General features: G+C 44.9%; 1 protein-coding gene across 10 annotated transcripts in view; it reads left to right on the top strand.

Moving 5' to 3' along the window:
• Positions 1-19,818, top strand: part of Atxn7l1 (ataxin 7 like 1) — a 214,775-nt gene that overhangs the window by 131,429 nt on the left and 63,528 nt on the right. The window contains exon 1 of one of the 10 annotated variants that reach the window (XM_020177843.2): positions 14,315-14,792. The exons of the other annotated variants lie outside the window; for them this stretch is intronic. The gene's annotated coding sequence lies outside the window, so the exon portion shown is untranslated. Of the gene's footprint in view, positions 1-14,314; positions 14,793-19,818 lie in introns of those variants that run through there. 10 annotated transcript variants of the gene reach the window in all.

Below are 19,818 nucleotides of genomic sequence, written 5' to 3'. Positions count from 1 at the left end.
GTTTACTGCAGAGTTATACATAATAGCAAAAAAATCACAAGCAATCTCAATGCCAAACAGTAGGGCTTATATTACTAAGTAGCTTCTAAAATAATCTTTTTTAAAATATTTCATAACATGAAGCAACGTTCAGGATGTGAAAATTGGGAGGACCTCTTTTTAAAATTATGCTACTTATTTTAAAACTGAAATGATGTGCAGTCTTCCGGGTGATTTTTATTTTCTTCCTCATTCATATCTGAAGTTTCTAAGATCTTTATAATACACTTATTGTTTTCATAATTAGATTTTTTTAATTTAAAGAACAAATAACTCAGTGATAGTTTCAGAGTTAAGGTACATGAAAACCTACTTTGGTTTGATTTTTTTTTTTTCCCCTGGGCCAGAATCTAAATGGATCAGAAAACAACCAGGCCCCATATAAATAATCTACTTTTTCAGAAGTCTCTAAACACCGAAGAGAATAATGAAAAAATGAGGTCTGCTCAGGTTTTCATTTTGCCACCTACACCCTTTTATTGAAATTTCTCCTTACAGATATGAACAGTAACTACTGACATGTCCCAGTGGGATTTTAATTTATATAATGAAGCTAGCATTACATTTTTTTCTTTTAAAAAGATCGTTTTTTCTTTATTGGGAGCTTAGCCTTGTAACCCCTTCTTCTCCTGACTTTCTGAAAGGCAGGCTTGATGGTGACTTAGGACTGGTTTGGCCTCAGATGACTTAGTGATGCCTTTAAGTGTTCCCTGGTCCTTCTTCCTTTTCCACATCCATTCTCTTTTCTCGTCCTACCACTCTTGTTTTGGGGGGAGGGGGTGGAGGGAGGTTCTTTGTCTATCCCTTGCTTGGACTTAGACCTGGGGCTACACACATGCTAAACAAGCGCTCCACCACTGAACTACATCCCCTGCCTGCCTATGCCTTAGTGCTGCTGATGTCTGATCAGGATTCCTCTGCCCCAGCCCCAGTGATCCAAAGAGCTGCTCCCTCCAAGATGTCTACATGGTGGCAGATGGGATGATTCATTTAGCTCAGAAAGGACCGAAATTTCACTGCAGTGTTCTGTACTTTTAGCCAGTTCGTCATCACCATTATCCCTTCTCCACCTCTGGGGTAGGTATGCAGTGAGAGGACATTTTAAAAAAGCATGCCACTAGCAGTAGTTTTACCAGCAGTCGTTGGGCAACAGAGATGAAGAACACACTGTTGCTTAAATGTGGATTTCCTCAGGTTATGAGTGAGTACCTCTACCCCCTAACTCAGGGTGGAACTTTTGATGGCGTTTGAGGCATGTGCTCCAAAATGGGTGTTCAGTAAGTTTTTAGGCATTGCTTGGATAGCTCAACACTCCAATTACCCAAGAATATAGCTTCTTTTTGAAAGCCCTTCTCTTAGTTTGGCAACCAAAGGAATTCAGGGTCACGCTATTACAAAGCATGATAGGAAAGAACATGAGTTTTAGAAAACAGCGAATCTCTAAGAATCTCTGCAGCTGCCACTTCTGAAGTGGCAGCTTCCTGGATGCTGGGTCCACAGCATCGTACTTGTCAGGGGCAGCTCACTTGATTTCATGTGCACTCTAGGGGGTAGATATTATTCTCCCATTCTCTAGATGAGGAAGATGAGGCTGTGAGAACTTACATTCTTTACCCAAAGTTTCCAAGCTTATGACTATTAATGGAGCTGAGTTTTGAACCCATGCCTGTTCTCCCTAGTTTCCCACTTGCTTTGCAAGGCATTGTGCTTTGCATCTCTCTAGTTACACTTAACTCTGTTGTTATTGGTCTAGCCTAGGAAGGAGTATAGCTGAGTGATAGAGCACCTGCTTAGCAGTCACAAGGCCCTGGACTCGATTCCTAATACTACAAAAAGAGAAAGGCTTCCATTGATATGGCCTGGTAAATAAGTTTCCATCAGGGTTGTCTCTGATGTATTCAGTGTAGCAGAAAAATGTAGAGTTTGTAAAGCACAGATTCCTGGCCCCACCCCTGAGATTCCAGCTCAGCAGGTTAGGGAGGGGTGGGGAAATTTGCTGCAAGCTGGTACTGATGCTGCAGATGCAGATATGGACCTTCACCTGGAATAACACTGCCCTGACCCTTGAACAGGTGCAATCAAGAGTGAAGGCTCTGTTGTGCAGCAGTTGGATTGAAATTCTGACCCTGCCAATTAGTGGGTAGTTTGGGCAAGCTACTTAGCCTCTCTGGGCTTGCTTACTCATCTTGAAAATAAGGATGTACAGAGCAGCCACTACCTAGATTTGTTAGGGATTATCCAAGCTAAGCCACATGAAGTACTTAAAATTCATAGTTCTTAATCAGGGTTTGCTTTAATTAGCAACATATGGAACCACAATATCCTGGGGTGGAAGCAAGTGCTCTGGTCTTAGAGTCAAAAGTTCTGAAATCCTAGGCCACTTCCCTAAGCCCTGGGCTCCCTGAGGGAGGGGACAGTGGTCAGAGACTTTGTGTGCCTCTGGGCAGGACTGTTGGATACCTGAATAGCTTCTTGCTATGGAGGGATGGGTAAATTGCTTGGATTTGAAGGTTTACTCACTGAGGCCTCCTGACTGGGATTTCTTGAGGATGCAACAAGGGTCCTCTTCTCCCTCTCACCCCTCCCCTGCCCCTTGTCCACCTTGACTCAGGTAGGAGCGAGCAGCAAGGGCCTCATGCCATCTAACCAGCAGAGTCCTAACCTTCCCTGCTTGAGTCACCTGTATTGCCTCTATGCTTGCTATCGTAAAAGACTTCAGGCCTGCTTCCTTTCCATTGCAGCTTCTTATTTTAACTTCTATCTGGTAAGGTCCACTAGCCCACATTGTTGAAATGTGAGACAGAAGCACTGACAGTTGTCCCCAGGTCCCCTCTGCAGGAGCCTTGGCCATCTCACCGTTTGACCCCTGCTGTGTGTTGGGCTCCAGCACAGACCAGACATGCGCATAGTCATTTCCCTCAGAGCCCAGCCCAACGCCTCACTCTGGGACAGCACAGTCATTTAGAGCCTGTGCTTCTCAAGTCAGCAGCAGCAGCACCAGGCCCCACCCCTGGCTACTTTAAGATGTAAGTTTGGTTATTTATTCAGGAATGGGAGCCAACAGGTCTGGAGATGATGGCCATTACAAAAAAAGTTTGTTACTCACAGTCCCCAAGGGGAAGGGGAACATCATGCATGCAAGTCCACAGGGAAATTGCCCAGTCCCAGTCAGGAGGCTGGGGGAGGAAGGAGAAAAAGCAGGAAGAAGCCTTTCGCTTACTCCAAAGAAAAGAGCAGGCAAGGGCAGGGTGAGCAGGTTTAGGACAGAATAGTTTGAATCACTGAGTGTAGGGGTTGCCCCTCATTGGAGTGACCTGGGCAGGGGAATAGTGGCCCAGAGTATAAGAGCTGGAAAGAGGAAGAGGTTGCAGGTGTGGACTTTGGATTGGCGGGTTTGCATAGGAGAGGTGCACTTGCAGGCTAGTCCTTTACCCTTCCTAGCAATTCTAGGGAGGGGCAATGTCTAGGCCCCTAGGATACCAAATATTCTTTACAAATATAGAAAACACAAAGGCACGATTAAAATTCATTGGCCAACTAAGTCCATGTCTACTTTTTAATGAGATCCTTGGGTAATTAATGGGCCCACTAAAGTTTCAGAAGCTCTGCTCTAAGGCACCCTGCTAGGGTGTTTTGAATTGCCGCTACTAAAAGCAACAGGTGCCCTAAGCCATTCTGTATATAAATAGGGACAGTGACTGTTGGATTGGGAGACCAGCTACACCAACACAGAGCCAAACTCTTAGATGGAAAGCAAAGAGAAGAACGTCCCAGAACAGTAGCAGTGCCTCCCATCTCGTGGGCATATGCTAACAGTAATGGTTTTCTTTTGCTTGCTATGAATGCTAGGCATCGCAGTCGTACTTGCTCACTATGCGAACAGATGATATGACTGTCTATAACAGAACTTAGAAGGGGGAAGAACTTACCAGCTCTTCAGAGGATAAAAACAAAAGCCAAAATTTTTCTCTCATTTCATGGGAAACTTGGCCAGTAAATTATCCAATAAACCACTGGTTCCCTCCATTCCCAAATGAGTAACACTCCAATTTCTTTTATGGAGGCAAAAATATCTCCTTGGGTGACCAATATGAGTCACACTTGTCGAAGCTCCTCTAGGAGCTCTGCCTGACCCACTCCACTTACAGAAGAGATGGTTGTATTGAGAAAGAATAGAGAGGAGGAGGAGCAAGAGCCAAGTGTGGGTGCCTCACAGAATCTCAGTGCTTGGCAATACGGAGATCTTTGAAATTATTCCATCAAATCTTTCATTTTAAAGACAGGGACAGGAATGCCGAGCGATTAGTAACTTGCATGAGGCTCCAGGACTCTGATGCAGGCCAGGACCCAGAGGCCGCCATTCTCCAAGACCCCATGCAGTTTTCTCCTCCTCCCCTTCTCCTCTCCCTTTTTGGCAGAGCACCTCCTTCCTCTTAGATCAGAGCCAAACATTGTACCCAATCTGGCAGTGCTGACAACAGCAGCCGAGTATTTTATTTCTTTGCTTTATTTATTTATACCAGCCTTGTTGTAAAAGGATTTAAAGCTGCCTGAAAAGTTGCAAACAACAGAACAAGATAAATAAATTTAAAATAAGCGAGAAAGATGAGACAAAGGAGTAAGTAGCTTCGTAGCCACTTTGCCCACTACCCCATCTGCCAGGGCTGTGGGGCCTCTAGCCACTAACTCAGAGAAATGGGCCATGATTTCTGTCACGTCTGCTCAGGACATCAGCTGATTTTTCTCCTTGGCTGGTTTTAGAGCCTCTTTCCCTTGGTGACACAGACGCCAATTAAGATCATGTTGAGAAACTTAGGAATTCTCTGCAGAAGGTCATATTTGCATGGTGATGGTGGCCATGAGGGTTGTTTTCTTTCTTTCTTTCTTTTTTTTTTTTTTTTTGCGGTACTGGGGCTTGAACTCAGGGCCTACACCTTGAGCCACCCCACCAGCCCTTTTTTGTGAAGAGTTTTTTCGAGATAAGTTCTCACAGAACTATTTGCCAGGCTGGTTCAAACCATGATCTTCCTGATCTCTGCCTCCTGAGTAGCTAGGATTACAGGTGTGAGCCACCAGTGCCCAGCAAGGGTTGTTTTCTTATTGTGATTATTGCTCTTGGAAGGCCAAGCCAGATATCAGAGCTAGGTCTTACCTAGAACTTTCAAGCCATTCGAACTATCCAGAATCCATGGCCTTTTTTGCTTATTTGTTGTTGTTGCTTTTTTGTCATGCAGTACTGGGGATAGAACCCAATAGTTCACACACACTAGGCAAGAGCTCTACCACTGAGCTGCACCCCCAGCCGCTGTAAAGAGCAGGCACAAATGCAGCCAGGGTTCAGAACCAGTGTCCATGCCCTTCCCTACCCTGCTCACTCTTTATTCCTTCTGTGCCATTTTGACCTCTACTCCAGCTCTACTGTGGTCTCTTGGTTCCATGACCCCATCTTCTCACTGCTTTGAATTCTCCATTCAAAGAACCTACCCATCTTCCCTGTTCTCAAGACCTCCTCCCTTCTCCCCACACACACACACACACACACACACACCTACACCTTAGCTGGTCATCCCATAGCCTCAGGTGCTCTCACTGACTCCCTAGGCCTTGTCCCATTAGAATCCAACCCCTGGTCTCAGTGACCTCTTCAGTCCCTTCCTAGATTCTTCTACTATAAAATGAATCCACACTAACTTCACTGGAAATGCCAGGATTCAAGATGGCAGTTGCGTTTGAAAATGTGCTTTTGGCTGCTATCATAGTGGCTGGCGTTGATTGGATCCGAGGTGCTAAATACTCTGTAGTTCGTGGTATGGTTCTACCTCATAAAGAATTACCCAATCTAAATGCCAGATGCAGTCCTGCTGATAAACACTTGCTAAGAAGGCAAGAAGAAATTAAATATTTACAGTTGTACAGTAGCATTAACAACAGCCACTGTGAAGCTTTCTTGGTTTATGCCCCAGAGTTTAGTGGGAGGAAATCACTAAATTATTTTTATCTCCACAGCGTGGTCAGAAAGAATGACATTCTGCAGGGTCAGGCTCTGCTGGGAATAGTTTATTTCATTAGGCCAGAGTCCCACAGCCGGATCAAGCTGTAGCTATCCTCAAGCCATTTGTTGGTCTGCATCTGGGACCCTGTAACTTCTCGGCTTTGATGGACACCCCAAGTTAGTGAGGGTTCAGTGAACTGCCAGCACAGCCTGTCTCCAGGGCAACAGAGGGGATGTGCTGGTGGCTGGCACAACATCCTTAAGTGAAACTGGCTGCAATTGAAAACTGCAGAGGTTTTATTTTGTTTTTGTTTGTTTCCTATAACAGGCAAAGAAGCAGAGCATTCAGAATTAAGTAGTCTATTGCCTCTTGTACAAAATCAACTATGAAGCATTTAGATTTATAAAATCATTTTTAAGCCCAGTGGCTAAAAGAAGTAATAAAGGTTTGCTAGCCCTCAGAACACTGGACACTGCGGCCTGCTGACCCCTGAATCTCCTCTTGCTTTACTGTGGACTGGCTAATTATTTCCTGATTTATTCATTCATTATCTAACTCACTCAGGTGTCTGTTATATGCTAGTACTGACATAAGTCTCCAACTTGGCCCTTTGACAGTGTAATGGAGAAGGCTGGTAGAGTGTCTCAAATGGTAGAGTGCCTGCCTAGCAAGCATGAGACCCTGAGTTCAAACCCCAGTATGGTCACAAAAAATAAAGAAAGAATGCAGTGGCACTGAATAAAAAGGACAAACCCAGGAAAGCTAGGTTTGGAACCTGTCTGTAACAGTCCACAGTAGGTGGGCCTGGACTAGTTGCCTCACCTGGTAAATCTTAGTTTCCTCATTTGTAAACTGAGAATAATACTATCACTTGCTAACTTGTGGACCCTCCCTGCTAGTTGGGTTTTCATGAGATAACAGTTATCTCATGAATGTGCATGAAGTTGTAAAGGCAACAGGACTAACTAAATTAGAGATGATTCCTATCAAACCAGCAGTGTTTTATCCTTGAATCCACTCTGGCTTGAAGAAAACTCTAGCTTCACAATACAGATCAAAGAACATGAATCTTTTGACTTGTCCTCCTGTCAGCAAGAGGGACCCGCAGACTGCCTCTGCCAAGGCAGTGACTAGCAAAGCCATCTGCTTGGGGTTCACGTGGCTCCCTAAGTCCATCAGAGAAAAGAGCATGGCCACTAAAAGTAGAACCAGAAGCTAAGCCTTTGCCTTCAAATGCATTAATATAAACTTCTTCTAATAAAGACCCATCTTGTTGGGATCGAGAGGCCAGTGGTATAATGCTCGCCTAGCATGTGGGGATCCCTGTGTTCTATACCCAGCACTGCAAAAAAAAAAAGAAATTCAATTTTCCGTCCTTCCCTTCCCCTTCCTCCTTTTCCTCTTTCCTTTTCTTCTTTTTCTTCATCTTCTTTTCCTTCATGATGTTACATAACTTCAAACCTTTGATCCTCCTGTCTCAGCCTCGCAAGGGCTAGGGCGATATGCACTTTTCAACTTACCTTTCTTTCTGTATGAGTAGAACTCTGAAGATTTACGGAGACCTGAGGACTGGAGCCGGTGGTCTGGCTCGGGTGGCCGAGTGCTTACCTAGCAAACTCAAGGCCCTGAGCTCAAAGCCCAGTACCACCAAAAAAACACGTGAGGGCTGGATAAGCCGAAAAAAGACTGGCTCCCCAGACAGAGGTACTGTTTTGCATAACAATATGGAATATCATTTTTTCAAATGAAAATTGCTTTTACTCTTATTATGAAAGGAATGTCTAGCATATTGTATATCTTGAATATATACAATATTTGCCAATTATACATTACAAATAAAAATTTTAAAAAGAAGCTATCAAGAAGAGTCAAAAAATAAATATGAAAGAGGAATGTTCTGCAAAAACTGCCAAATTTTCAGAAAAATCTAAAAAAGTAAAAGAATATAAATATTTCAGTATAAAACTTTCCAACTTTTTTCTGTGGGTATGTGTCTGTGTTGTACATATGTATCTGCATGTATATATCTCATATTTTCAAAAATAAAAGTGGAATCCTACTATACTCATTGCTTTGAAGCCTGTTTTTTGCAAGGTTTTTTCATCTAAAATTATTGTGAGGGGCTGGTGTTCCCATAGGTGGAACACTTGGCTAGCATACATGAGGCCCAGTGTTCCCCAGCTCTGTAAATAAAATAAAGTAAAATAAAATTATCATGGCCCAGTGCCAGTGGCTTGTGCTTATAATTTTAGCTACTTGGGAGGCCAAGATCAGGAGGATCATGGCTCAAGTCTAGCAAAGCAAGTAGTTTGAGAAACCCCATCTCCAAAATAACCAGAGCAAAATGGACTGGAAGTGTGGCTCAAGCAGTAGAGCACCTGCTGCTTTGCAAGTGTGAAGCCCTGAGTTCAAACCCCAGTCCCACCAAAAAGAAAATTATCTGAACACATTTCAGAAAACACAGATCTGCGTCATCATTTTGATAGCTTCCTCACATTCCACTGAATGGATGTGTCAATAACCTGCTTAGCCAGAGGGTGATTGCTGCTTATGTAGGCTGTTAGGGGCACAATCGCCTACCCTGTTTGCTGTACTTTTAAAAAATCAGTATAGGAAGCTGGGAACAAAGCTCATGTGATAGAGCACCTACCTAGTAAGCACAAGGCCCTGAGTTTCTGAGTTCAAACCCCGGTACTGACAAAAGCAGTGTAAGATATCCACCACACACACACAAAGTTCACAAGCTTTTGAAAATGCTGCAGAAATTCCATATATGAATTAGTTTTCCTTTTACATTTAGATGGAAGGATCCCTGACCATTGAACTGAAGACTAGGAGGAGCTGCAAGTTGCAGGGCAAAAGGGAGCTGGGGGTGGGAACCACACATGGCCTGAAGCAGGCTGAATTACTTCAGGGATAACCTCTGCACTCATGGAGCCCAGATTTGGTCCTTCATGAAGCAACACTGATGCCAGGAAGAAGCCTTTGTCACTTTATACTCTACTAGCCAAAGCACCAGTCATCTGAACACTCCATTCAAAAGAGAAAAAATCAGGTGCACAGTCGGGTGTTTTCAGGGGAACGTTTAATAACACCTCAGTACCATGGCATCTGCCACTGAGGAGCGCTCCTTGGGAGCCCAGCCAAGACCCCTATGCGGTTTGGACCAGAAAGAGTCACCACATGTCAGCGGGCCATGATCACAGGGACCACATTCTGGTTCCTCCAGAAGCAGTTTGCACTCCTCAGGCTAGCAGGCTTAACGGTCTGACTTCCAAGATGCGGAAATCAGAACTCTAAGAATTGTGTCCTGGCAGGCCTGACAGCAAAAAGAAGTGGCACCAGTCTGCAGGAAAACGAAAGGGAAAGACATAAAGTGAGGCCAGCTTTGTGCAGGGACAGCTAGCTCTGAATATTTTCTCAGTATTCACAAACCACAGGCACTGCCCACGACTGTGAGACAGTCAGTTTAGTGAATCCTGCCCCAGATTTTAAGCAATGAAAGAGAAAAAGGAATCTGGGAAGAGAGAAACAGGGGAAAGGGAAGGGAGAGAAGGGAAAATCTCAAAGCACTTGCTAGGTACTAAAGTATTATCCTTTGGAACTTTTGTTTTGTGCATACTAAGTTGCAGCATAAAATTTATTTCTTAAAGTGAATCAGAGTCAAAAAGTTCGAAAGTGCTGGGTGCTGGTGGTTCACATCTGTAATCCTAGCTACCGTGAGGCTGAGAATGGGAGGACTGCAGTTAGAAGCCAACTCAGGCAAATAGTTCAAGAAACTCCATCTCCAAAATTACCAGAGAAAAAGACTGGAGGCGTGGCTCAAGCAGTAGAGCATATGCTTTGTGAGTGCAAAACCCTGAGTTCAAACCCCACTTCCACCAAAAAAAAAAAAAAAAGTTGTATATGTCCAGATGCAACATTTTCCCCAAATATTTTCCGTCTGTGGGTGGTTTGGATATGGAACCCTCACATACAGAGTACCAGCTGTATACCAATTGAGAAAGCAAAGTATGGGGAGTTAGAATCTTTTGGAAAGATTCCTATCATACAGTGGCAACAACTTTTTTTTAAAGATTTTAGCATTATAAACTTAAAATGAAAACCCTTCTACCTTCTCCCTAACTTGAATCACAAACAACTTTTTTAAAACACCAAATTTTATACATATTTAATATAAAGATATTCACATTCCAGATATACTTGGTAAGGCATACATATATCTTTATAATTTAGGCTGAGACATATTTATTCATTCAAATGTATTAAAAACGCACAGTGTCCCGAACTGGCCTGCAAGGAACTTTGGTCTGGTGGTATAGATTGTGGTCACTCCGTATTTATTGACCTTCAGGTGGACTCCATGTCCATTTTCAAACTGGTTGAAATTGGCACTCTCTTAAGACAGCTACAGCATGTGGCCCCATATGTGCACACTAACCCTGTGATGTTGGTGACAGGTCTTAGGTTGTGAGTCCACACCACAAAACATGAAGCTGAGAGCTCGCCACAGGTATTGTCAAGCAGACTGGCTTAGTCTTATGAATCCAGGAGATAGAGCAAACGTGCAGAGTATGGAGCCAAGTGCAGATACTGACTGGGAAGCCTGTGGAGTAGTGTCAGGGACCAGAACTCAGGGGTTCCAGCTGAGCCTGTAACTGAGAGAGGCCACAGCTACAAGCATGCATTTCTCACCTGTCTCCTCACTGCACAGACCTACATCCCCTGATTGGTTCCATCCCCTTCTGACCCACTTCCCATGCATCCAGGCCATGTTTAAAGACTGTTGATTCTTGACCTGCTTCCTCTGTTTACACTCTGACGCAGCCCCCCTCACTAAGTGTAAATGCCCAGAGTGTGGCACAGGGCCCCAGCTTGGTCTCCACCAGTGCCACCATCCTTCAGGGTCTGCCTGTGCTGTGCTCACCAGCATTCCCAAACCACAGGCAGTGTTCTCCTGGTCTGTGAAGGAGCTACCTTATGAAGCACACAGGTGCTAAACACAGCAAATATCTATGTCACTATTCCTCCGCTAGCCACTTACAACTTGATGCCGTAAGTTTGGTGGCCACGCGTGGGTTTGCAGAAGTTCTGGTTTTAAATAGCCTACCCTGCCTTCTCTAAATGTCAAATGGTGTGCCCTGCATTGTTTTTTAAATAGATTACATACTCAGAGGAGTCATAAGTTACCTGGATATATTCCACTCACTTGTATCTTATAAGCAGACATATTTTCCTGCCAAGACTTATGATTTATCCAATGCTCATATTCTTTCAGGAAGCATGGAAGCAAGTGTCATGTGGTTACCAAAACAACCTCAAATAACCCCCTTCTGAGTGAGTGTTTACAAGCCACAGAGGCACCACACATACATCCCACATAACCACAGAGCTTTTCCAGTCAACAGGAGCATGTCGGTTTGATTGGTTTTTGTGACCTAGGCTGCTTTAGTCATTGACTGTAAAGTCTGTCCTGACCACAACCTCCTTGGCCTTTGGTTCCACGATGTCTTGTGTTGCAGCTTCCCTCTTGTACTCCACGTTTAGCAGCTCTGGTCCTGACCCTAAGTCTTTGTTTCCTACAAAATATATTCATTTATCCCTACAAACCTCCTGGCCATCTACAGCCCCCCACTTTTCTGTTCCCTCAGAGATGACCAAGCCCTGCAATGAACTTCTTGAAGTTTATCACATAATAGTAATCTTATCCATGATCAAACAGCGAGTGTGTCTACTTCGGTATGGAGAAGGGATGGCGACAATGGGAAACTCTGTGTGGTCCAGTGTTTTTAGTGGTCTGTGTTGGAAAGAACTCAGCAAAAAGGCCTGAATTTGAAATACGTGTTAGCTTAGCAGCACTGCACAGGGGAGACAGTGCCCGCAGGGCACACAAGCTTCACCATGTGTAGCTTGACAGCATGCTGGACCATTCCACTCCATCCTCTGCTTAGACAAGGATTGGTGGAGCCAGGGGTTGTCATGTGAGTGAACTGATTGGATCAGAGAAGTCCAGGGTACAGACCATGTGGAAAAGGTTGTTTTCCATTGAAATGGTAGCCTGGTTTGCAGATGTCCCAAAGCTCACCCTAGTGAGAAGGAACCCTTCTGTGTGTGGTATTGGCAGTCTGTGAACAGCTACAGACAAGCCAGAAGACAAGAGTATTGAGAAAATCAAAGGAGATCTTGTGTTTTTATAATCATACAGCTTTGTTGACCTTTTCACTTCTATCATTCTGTTTTCTGGAAACATGAAAGAGGCAAGACAGGAGAGCTGGGCAGGAGTTAGAAGACCTGGTGCTGGTTATGGTTTGTCATGTGGTTCTGGCCAAATCATATGGCCTCTCCAAATCTTAATTTCCTTGTCTGAAGAATGAGAATAATAAAGCCACTTTTAAGTGCTTTGCTAGGGTTGGGTTTGCTCAGTGATAGAACACGTGCTTAGCATGTGTAAGGCCCTGGGTTCAATCACCAGCACCAAAAGAGGAAGGAAGAAAGGGAGGCTGGGGGGAAGGAGGGAGGGAAGAAAAGGAAAAAGAAGAGAAGAGAAAAGAAGGAAAGTGCTTTGTGAGCAGTAAAGCCCCACAGCAGCAGGTCCTTATCATGGGGCTGAGACCCCGGACTGCACATCAGGACACGTTCCTGGGTAAATGACCCTGGGAAAGTCTGAACCTCTGTTTCTCTGTGCCTCTGTTTTCCTCCATTAAAAAATGGAGTGAGAATAGCAACCATTCCCATCCATCTGGCAGGATTTTGTTTTGTTTTGTGGTACTGGGATTGACCCCAGAGCCTCAACATGGGCATTCTGCACCCCTTGAGCCACACACTCAGCCCTCACAGGATGTTTTTGAGGGTCGGGTACACTGTGCCAGAAGAAATGTAAATACAGAGCTTTACACAGAAGTTCTGGGGTCCTCTTAATGAATCAGTTGCCAACCCTGAGAACAGGGCTGGTTGAAGACTCATTTCTCAGCACCCGTAACTTCTCTCTGGCCAGTCCCTTCCACTGTCCTCTCCCCACCCCCAGTCCACTTCCTCTGCAGCCATTCCCTGATTCCAGCTGCTCGCAGTTGCCTTAGCTCTTGCTTCCCTGATCTGTAGGCCTCTGGGCAGACTGCTGTGCTTCACTGGAGGTGGCTCCATTTCAGATCCCAGTGATACCATCTCTATCTATCTATCTATCTAAAATATGTATATGCAGGGCTGGGGATAGAGCCCAGGCATACTAGGCACGTACTGTACTACTGAGCTACATCCCTGCCCCAAACCAATTTCTATATATAGTTGTAATGAGTTGCTATATATAGTCACAATGAAATGTGTGTCCTTTGGGAGGAAGGGACGACACCATTGGCACAGGTGGCCCCAGAACCAGAGGAATGGCATTTACTCTCCAGAATCAACATGAATCCAGTTCACAGTTACCATGGCCTTTACAACCTATTTCTACCTGCCTTGTTACTTTTCCTAAACCCATGCAGTGGAGAAGAGGCAACATTTTGTTCTTCAAATCAGATAGACTGATGATAGATAGATAGATAGAGAAACAGGGAGTATCAGGTTTAAGTCCATTCAGCAATTTAAAATACCTCACTCTCACATCCACACCCCAGTTCTCTTGAAATTTGCTTTTCTCAAGTCCTCAGGTAACTCTAAAATTTAATGTGCTTAATGGTCTTGGTCCTAAAACATGCACTCAGGGAAGAAATGGAAAACCTTGTTAAGCAATGGAAATGTTCCTTTTTATCTTATTTTCCCAGGTGACAAGACTATTAACTGTCACAGTTGGACAGTGTAGAGACTCCACTCCTGATTAGAGAGAAAGCTGCTCTCCAGCTGCCCTCATTCAAAGGAGGGCCGTTCCCAGGGGCCACCGTCTTCCACCCCCACACCAGCGCCTGTTGGCTTCCTGTGTGTGTAGCTGGCCTCATCGCACAGCAAGGAACTTGGATGTGCCTTTCTTGCATCTTAAAAAAATTCATCCAGCACACCCCTTTTTAGTCCTATGGGATTTACCAACTTCCAAAATCCCATGCGGCTGCTGTCACCCCTAGATGTGAACCAAGGCCTCCACATTTGCAAAATCTCTTAAATTAATCTCCAAGTAAAAGATGCTGGAAGGAAGCACCCAGTTCCTTCTGCTAATAACAGTGTGTCATGTGACACCCGCCCCTCCCCCACACCGGTTCTCTCTGAAAACCAGCCACCCACCCCACCAGTAAAGTAGCTGTGAAGTCTGCCCTTTATCTGCCAACATTTGCATTTCCATCAAGGTGGTAATCTTTAGCTTTTGTTATTTAAGTTCTTTTATTCTTAATTGTTACCCAGTTGCTTCAGGGCTTGCATAAACAGTTAACAAAAACACTCTCACGAGGCAGCCGTTTTCGCTTTCTGTGCTTGTTGTCCTTGGCACTGGGTCAGTTCTATGAACTTCTGGTATCCAACTGGTAGGACCTGAAACTCTGTGTTTAACAAGTGCCTGTAGTCAAAACAGTTGGCGTGTGCAAGCGAGGGAAGCGGGTATGGACTGCAGCCGCTCAGCCGTCGGCTGGGCACGGTGCAGAATGCCGAATCACGTTGCTCTGTCTGAGGGCTGGGCTTTTGTTGCTGTTTAGTTGTTGCGATTTTTTTTTCTCTTCCTTTTTTTTTTTTCCCTCTCTTATGCGATGGCATCGTGCTAATGTGGATCACTTCAGGTTCCAAAAGTACAACGTGTTTACAGTCGTCGTAGCATCAGATTAAGTTGGCAGCCTGAGTCTCTCTGTAAGTGGTTTTAGTTTACATTTCTTCTTCTAGCAGGATGTTTTGCATAATTTTGCTGATCCTGGGTTATTTATAGACTTTTTTTGAAGAAATGGGGATGCATGAGAGTTTCTATGGAAAGTGAAATCCATTTTGCACTTCCAGAAACGGCGCTAAATACATGTGCAGCACGGGGTTTTTAGCCCTCCTGATTTCTCTAAGTGGTCACTTGAGAACATTCCAGAGCATGTTCTCCGGCCACTGATAGCAGATACCCTGATGGTTGTCGCAGGACATGTTGTTTTCCTTCGTTCAGTCACAGACCCTGTAAAATGAAAGTGATGATGCCATTTCCTCTGGGACGCTTGTGAGGGAGGATGCAATGATTGGGTATTGTTTCAAACACCCAAACTGAGTTTGTCAAACTCGCAGTAGCAGTGTCATCTGGCCACCACAGCCTACCCAGGATCAGGACTCAGGGTCATGGGGGAGTTGGGAGAGACAGAGAAAGGATGGCCTCGGGAAATCTAGTCCCCATGGAAATAATACTAAGATGCTGCTAACATTGTAAGAATGGCTGTCAACCACAGATTGGCTTGCCAGCTTACGCAAGCTCTGTGTGATGGCTTGGCCTGGCCGTAGCATCTTTAGGGGTCCCTGTATGGGTTTGAATGAGCACTAAAACTGGGCACACAAGAAAACGCCAAGCCAGAATTAGCACTCTATAAAAGGGTTTCCCACAATATTTACTAGAATGGTTGGCTAAAAATTGCTCTGCTTTGCCCACTGAATGGCTGCATAATTAAATCAGCCATTGATAGCATACCTTGAGCACCTCCTGTCTGGGAGGCTGCCGCTCCTGGAATTTGCTTGGGTAAGTAGCGCGTTCATCAGCATAACCAGTGTGGAGTCCCAGTCTAATGGTCCAGGAGGACATTGTAAATGAGACACTTCCTTGTGCCTCGGGTTAAATATTTTAAACCAAACAAATGAAAAAGGAGGGAGAAAGCCATAAACATCATTTAGGCCTGTGTGGAAGGCCTCCTAAGGAGACAGGGTGCTTTGATCCCCAAGGGGGTTCCACACCTCCTCACCCCAATTCAAATGAGAATGGACAATTGAAACAGAAATACCTAAGGTAGTAAACATGACCATGAGGCCAGTGCTTGACACTGTTAAAGTATTTGGGTGCTGCCAAAAAAGCGAATTTCTTTTCCTCTCCATGTTTCTTTGTATCATCCATATAAGTCTAAAAAAAAATTGTCTTCTCTAACCTTGCAGAAAATAATGATGAGGGTGGCTTGCTTTCAGTCTTTGGCTGTTTAAAGGGGGCTGGTGCTTTCTCATGCAGTCTCAGAAACGGAGTGCCTGGTTCACACAGCAGAGCTGGGGAGCTGGAATCAACCCCAACATTGTCCATCAGACCTTCACCTTGTTGCACCAACCACACTGAGCAAGCTGGCTGCAATGCCGTTAAGAAACCTTGTTGTAATTAGATCGACCTGATGCCATCCCACTCCCATGATGGGGACTCTCTTCCTTCCCCTTCCCTTGTCCAGTCCTTTGGGTTGGGGCTTATATTTGAGGTCCACCTTTTGAAGACCTCAAGTTTGAGATGTGTGTTGATTCTGGGCATCTTAGCCCAATAATTATGGCTACCCCCTCCTCGCTATGCAAATAACCTCATGGCCAGAGTGAATGGACGTGAAGGGGACACACAGGCCTTTCTTTACGTTGGAGCTGGGAGAGATGGCACTGAATACTGAGAGGTTCCCCAGTTATTCTCCTCCTCAGGCTTTTGCGTTTAAATTGGCCAAAGCCTCGAACTTGCCAACCTTGGAAAACTGAAGGTGTCTCTCAACTGTCTACTAGAGCATGTCACCTTCCCAGCCCCTTTAGATATCCACCTGCCAGTAACTTTCCTCCTGACTTTGATTCCTCCCACTGGGAAACAGCTCAACAAGGAGTCTGCTGTTTGATTGTAACTGATCCAGTGCCTGGCCACTGAGCGAGCAGCAGTTACCATTTGTGCGTCTACCTCTTCTCTTGGCCCAGGCAAGTGGTTCTGCCCACTCCACACTCAGTGAGAAGCCTAGAGACTGGCGAGGCCCAGGTCCCAGGGAGAATATCCAGACAGAACCTGGAGCTGGCGTGAATTCCTGGCCAAAGGCAGCTCTGTACCAGACGATCGCAGTGCGTGTGTTAAACCTGTGAGAGTGGGCTGGTAACTACCTCTTGGCCATGAGTCCACTTACCCTGAGGTCTTATCTTTTTCAGGAACTAAGGCAGTAACATGCGTGTTAATCAGAATTCACGAGGGTAAAAGGAGAAACAAGAAGGTGGCTGATAAAAAGAGTTGGTTACTCCTGGGCTATGGCCTGGAGTCACATAGTTTCAGACTAGCTACTTATCCATTCTCCTGTCCATGCATACTACCTCAGCCTCAGGACTCCAGAGTGGGTAGGATCTGCTGGTTGTCATAACCAGGAGTCTGTCTCCACCTTAGCCTTGCTGTTACTGGAAAAGTCAACACAGTTATCTACTTGGTCCTTGCTTCCAGTGAGAATTCAGGCTAGACACAGAAATGTAGTGAAATTGATGGTAAAGTTTATTAGGAAAAGAGTGCACTTTCAATAAACCCAAGTCAGGTCATCTCTAGAAAGAACAAGAATGACAATTATTTTTTCTCCTGGCATCAGTTTTTATTGGGGTACAAGGGCCTTGGAGTGTTAAGTCCCTCCTGAGGCTAGGGTAGGTCTACAGTACCGGTTTGCAATGTAACAACTATTGGGGGAGGGGGGGTCCGCCTGACCCCTAGGTTGTGGTTTACAGCCCTGGGTCTTTGTTTTGTTAAGTAAAGATCTTTTGTTTCAGGAATTGATGTCTACCTACCTCAGGGTGGGTGACTCAAAAACATCTGTGACATCCCATGATATCTCATGACCTTGGTAGGCTATTTTGATTTTAACCGAGGCTATTAAGTGTTCTTTAGCGACCTTGAAGAATTATCAATTTTAAGTTTTCTTTATATATTCCCATCACTCATGGCTAACTGCTACCTAACATTGCTACACCTCAAAACAATTGAGCAGCGATCCTATCGGAGATGAGGAAAGTACTCAGAACTCTGAATTGTACTTTTTCTCTCTGATCTAGTAAGCACCAACAGCTTCCAGGTAAAGCAGTTGCATTCAGGTGCTAGGGCTGTCATAACAAAATACAACAAAGAGGATGACTTAAAGAGTCGTTTATTTTCTCACAGTTGTAGAAACTGCAAGTCCAAGATTAAGGTACTAGCAGGGCTGGTTTCTCCTGAGGCCTGTCCCTGGCTTGCAAATGGCCACACTCTTGGCTGCCTTCTCACATAAGAGGTGACTTGTGTTCTTCGTGTCTCTTCCTTTTCTTGTAACGACATCAGCCCTATTAGATTAAGGCCCCATCTTAATGGCCTCCGTTTAACTTGATCACCTCTTCAAACAATTTATCTCCAAATATGGTTACATTCTCTGACTCTAGGGGTTAGGACTTCGACATATGAATTGGGACCAGGAAGACACAGTTCAGCATATGACACCAATCAGCTAAGCCTAGCCCTGTCTCAACTCCATGAAGTAGCAGCACCATAATGCTACAAAAACACCATGGTGTCGATTCATCTGTGAGCTTGTCCCAGTGTCTGTGGGTATAGAGAACCAGGCACCACTGTGGGTGAGTGTGTAGTCAAAGGAGAGACAGAGAAAGATAGGAGTATCTTTTAAAGTCATGGTGACAATGGCTATGAAAGTCTCACTTGACTTTAATGTGCCCTGTGTTGAATTTTAGGGACTCCAGCAGCCCACCTGTCTTGAGAAAGACTGTTACAGGGGTAGGTGAGGGAGGGTGGCTCTAAAAATTGTCTGGCAGGACTTGTTATCTTCCCTTCCTGGCCTCCTCCTCCCAGCACCTTTCTGGACAAACTTCCTGATCTGTTAATAGATTCATTGGCAGCATCCTCTCTGTGTCTTGCCAACAATTACATATACATGTTTGTTTTTTTAATCTGCCCTCGGGTTCCCTGGAAATTGGGAAACCAACCTTGGATACACTAGGAGAACTGAACTTTTTTTTTTTTTTTTTTTTTTTGGTGCCAGTCATTGCCTCCCATTTTAACCCTGCTCTTTCCCTAGAGGCAAGTGATTGGTTGTGCCAGTTCCTCCTTCCCTCTCCCTCTACTATGGGATATCTTTGACCCTGATATGCTGCTACAGGCCAAAAAATGGCCCCTGACAGTTCTCAAGATTTTTTTCTTACTGAAGATCCATCATTTCTTCACCTAGGATGCAAACATCCTCAGCTGAGAAGAGTCAGGGTTTCTGGAGGCCTGTCCCCCCGAGAATGTCAGAGCCCAAAGCTGGTGTTCCTAGAAACCACCATCCAGGATGGAATCCCAGGGATTCTTTGAGTTTAAGCCATAGAAGAGATCAAAGCAGTCCTCCCAACCTTTTACCATCTGCCAGTCTCTGCTGCTGATTATTCAGGCCCTGGCCCCAACAAGGGGTGATAGAGGGACAGTGTGTTCTGCAGGCTGAAGGAACCCTTTGCCAGTGTGGGGCAGATGTCCATGCCTTTCTTTATAAGCCACATTGGGCTCTGGTCTGAGATGAGAGAGGAGGTGTCTGCTGCCAGGAGTGGAGATAGGAATCTGTTCCATTGCAGCTGTCTGTCCAGCTGCTTGGTGCCGAAAGCCCTGTTCCTCTTGGTAACCCGAGTATACCTATAGGTTCCTCCTTGGCTTAACAGGCTAGTTTCTCAACACTGATGGAATGGTATCTTTGAGTTACATGTAAGTTACTTAATAATAAGCATAATAAGGGAATTACGGAGAGAGCAGGATCCAGACTCCCACTGTTGGATGCCAGTGCTCCTTCTATTGATTTCAGCTACCTAATGTCTATGTTGGGCTGCCAGTCAGGACAGGTAGGTTTTGAATGTCAGTATTATTAAGGGTTTTGGGGTTTTTTTTTGTCATAATAAAGGCAATGTTTGATTGCTCACATAGTGCCCTGCC

The sequence above is a fragment of the Castor canadensis genome, chromosome 2 (genome assembly GCF_047511655.1).
Source record: "Castor canadensis chromosome 2, mCasCan1.hap1v2, whole genome shotgun sequence".
NCBI classification, from domain to species: Eukaryota; Metazoa; Chordata; class Mammalia; order Rodentia; family Castoridae; genus Castor; species Castor canadensis.
Note: the sequence above shows the minus strand (reverse complement) of the source record. Positions and strands in the feature narration are given on the sequence as shown.